Source organism: Ictidomys tridecemlineatus, chromosome 3, assembly GCF_052094955.1.
Source record: "Ictidomys tridecemlineatus isolate mIctTri1 chromosome 3, mIctTri1.hap1, whole genome shotgun sequence".
In the NCBI taxonomy this organism is placed as follows: domain Eukaryota; kingdom Metazoa; phylum Chordata; class Mammalia; order Rodentia; family Sciuridae; genus Ictidomys; species Ictidomys tridecemlineatus.
In genome coordinates, this window is record NC_135479.1 from 88,772,006 (window position 1) to 88,775,569 (window position 3,564).

A 3,564-nucleotide genomic window follows, 5' to 3' on the forward strand; every position below is an offset into this window, starting at 1 on the left:
CCATTATCTTAAACTGGCAACGCCTTAAACTCAAGGAGCCGGTTACTTCCTCAAGCCTGATCAGCTCTAAACCCGGATCCGCCTTGGTCCTTGAGCAAGGTCACCTTATTAAAGCATGCATGCAATGTCCCATCGAATGTCCTCTAAGCAGCATGGGGTACGCTTAGCAAGGAAATTTCGATGCGTCATTCCTACTTGGTAATGGCCCTCAGCACTCACTGGAACACTCTCTCTATTTTTTTTTCTTTTTCATATCACTATTTAAATTTTTCATTTAGGTCAAGTATGTTGCAGGTTAAAAAATTATTTAGATAAGTGCATGTATGAATATGTAGCAACAAATCCCATCATTATGTACAACTATAATGCACCAATAAAAAATGTGGAAAAAAATTTATAAAGAAGTTTAGACAAGATACATAAGCAATACTTTACACTTTAATACAAACTTTAGAGCACAGAATATAACAATGTTCTCTATTTTACTTTTCAAATTCACATTTTTATTTGAAATATAACTATGAAACAAAACAGATCTTGCAACAAAAGCAACATTATTAGGAGAGCTTTTTTTTTTTTTAAAGGTTTTAGTGAAGTCAATTTTCCTCATTAAGTAGTTATAGGGAGGAATTTAGCACACTCTTATGGTTTTTTCAGACAACCAAGAATGTGGCATTGATAAAGAAATGTTATAGATAAATCCCACTAAACATTCAAGATAAAAGGACTGACTTTTGATTTAAACCTAAATAAAAAAAAAATAAATATTGAAATATATTTTGAAATCCCTTCCAGCCATTATGAACACATTTCTTTATGCTTTCACAAAAGCAAGTCCCAGTGCTCTGTGCTTCCATAGATCTGCCTATTGGGACAGACATTCATCACCGTCTTTCTTAACACAAGTCTTTGCATGAACCCAGGCTAGTGGCCTGGCCAAGTACCTCTCTCTAGCTGATACCACAGTTTCCTCACTGTTCTGCTTGCAAACTTGCTCACTGCCTCGGTGATCTCCCTTGTTCTTGGCCTTGCCCTTGCTTTTCCTCTGTGAGTCTGTATTTTGTCCCCAGTGATGTTTTAGGGTTAGAGGATTTCTCCTGGTTTCTTTCTTTGTCCTCTTCCTTGTTTCTTGTTTTGCTGGATCTTTCCTGGTCAAGAAACTCATTTCTTGTCCTAGAATTTGGGCTGCCTTCCTTCCTGTCTTGATTTCTTTCTGAAGATGGAGGGCTTATTTCTTGTTTTTCCTTATCTCTGTACTTATCATTTGTGTATCTTCCTCACTTTTATGTATTCTTTTTTGTTTTGCTTTTCTCTTCTTTCTCAAGGTACCATTAGATTGCCTACCTCTTTCTTGTTCTCCAGAGGAATATTCCTCCCAGTCTTTCTCCCTTTTCCATTTTCTGTCACTTCTTTCTCTCTTCTCTTCGATATATCTTCTTGTTCATGCCTCTTCCCGTGGGAATCTCTATGACTGGCCTCTCTAGGCCAGAGAGAATCCTTTTCTATTTGGTGGTCACAGTTAATGGAATAATTCTCCTGGTTAACCAGGAGCAATAGGTACTTGGCTAGGCCAACTACAGGTGAGCAGACCTGTAATTCTAGTGGTTGGGGAGCCTGAGGCGAGTTCAAATCCAACCTCAGCCACTTAGCCAGGCCCTAAGCAACTCAGGGAGACCCTGTTTCTAATAAAATAGAAAAAAACAACAACAACAAAAAAAAAAACGCTGGGGATGTGGCTCAGTGCTTAAGTGCCCTGGGTTCAATCCCTGGTACCAGAATACTACTACTACTATTATTATTACTGCTGCTACTACTACTACCAATAATAATAATTTCCCTGGCCTACAGATTGCTTCTCTCGGCATGGATTTGCCCTTTTCTATGTCCTCTTGACTTGGAACTTTTGGTGTGGTTTTTGGTACCACGTCCTCTTTCTTCACTAGATGACCATGAATGAGCTTAATTCCTGTGATGCCTGGGGTAATTCTTAGAGGTCTCTGTGACCTTCTCTCTTCTGCATTTCATTTTATTTTCTCCCATCTCATCATCCTCGCTGCTCACAACATCATGGTCACTGTCTACATCAGGTTTTCCTCCTCCTTCCACCGGTTTGGATGATGCATTTCTGTTCTCTGAATTCACTTCATTGGATTAATCTCTTGATTTCTTGTCCCTTATCCCACACCTAGCTTCGCAAAAGCTGCAGTTAGTACTTCCTCTTCCCCAACTGCTTGATTTAGTAGATGCCTCTCACATTCACCGAGCTCTTTCCACTTGGCTACATCTGATGTGCAGCAACTCTCTTTTCTAAATAAGATGTCACAAATGCCTCTCGATCATGAAATTCTCCCCTTTCCATTTCTCCTTCCCTCTGTATTTTCTTTTCCATTCTTCCTTCTCATTCCCTTTTTCTGATCTCCTTTGTAAATATACTTGGGCTTCCAGTCTTTTCCTAAAAGCAATTTAGAATTACTTTCCTTATTTTTTCCTTCTGCATTTCATTGTAAATACTGTCACAGCAGAATCTCCTGCAGCCTCTGGATGAAGGGAAAGGAAGGAATGAGAGACAGGTAAATGAGAAATGAAAGACAGAGACCAGGCAGAGACACACACGAGAGTTTACTTGTCAGAGCTGACAAATAAAGGCCATCTCTCTATAGAGAGGAGAGAGGACCCCAGATGTTCGGGTGTTCAGCTTTTGCGAGGCAGGGGTTTGGAGTTGTAGCTGTGATGCTTTGGGCTAGACTTGGGGGTGCTTGTGTCAGAGCTAGGCGGGTGGGAATAGCATGGTTTTGGCTTAGGTCAATGGTACCACGGGGCTTTCCCGAGTCAAGGGGTCATGTCCTTCTGGTATTGGCTTAGGGTTACCATGGGGTAGGTCACTAATGGGGGTGGGAGGAGTTGGGGTAAGAGGAAGTGCAGGAAAGGGAAATTTATCTCATAAGATGGCAGTTAACATTTAATTGTTGATGTACTTTTTTTTTTTTTTTTTAATGTGGTGCTGAGGATCGAACCCAGTGCCTCACACTTATTAGGCAAGCGCTCTGCCACTCAGCCCCAGCTCCAGCCCCCAAGCGGTTGACGTTTAAGATGGCTGCTCAGATGTTAAATCTTAAGACCCTATACTGGAATTCCCAGCATGGTCTATTTCCTGGCCTGCTCCTCATCAGCTCTGAAGGACCTCCCTCACTAGGTGGACTGCCCAGAGTCGCCATCTTGCTGATGTGAAGCTGACACTTAACTCCACCTAGAGAAGTGTTGCCTGATTCTGGAACTGAAAATAAAGTAATTAAGATGGTGAAGCTAAATTGCTGTGATTTTGTCCTTTCACAGATCCCATGCTTTCTCCTCCATTGTAAAGAAAGTCCCTCTCAAATAAAAATGAAGTGAACCCTAAGAGAAGAGAGGAGAGGAGAGAGATCAGTTGTATGTCCTGGGGGTGTTGAGGCCCAGGTCCTCCTTGAAGTTCCTGGCTCTGGTTCTGCAAATGGCTAACGTTTCCTTTAACTCTGTGAACTCTCCAGTCTCCTTCCGCCTTAGCCTTCTCAGTCTGGGTGGTTTAGA

General features: G+C 41.6%; 1 pseudogene; it reads right to left on the reverse strand.

The window, feature by feature from the left end:
* Positions 1 to 865: 865 nt before the first annotated feature.
* On the reverse strand, positions 866 to 3,215 carry LOC101963624 (nuclear speckle splicing regulatory protein 1 pseudogene; annotated as a pseudogene).
* Positions 3,216 to 3,564: the final 349 nt, after the last annotated feature.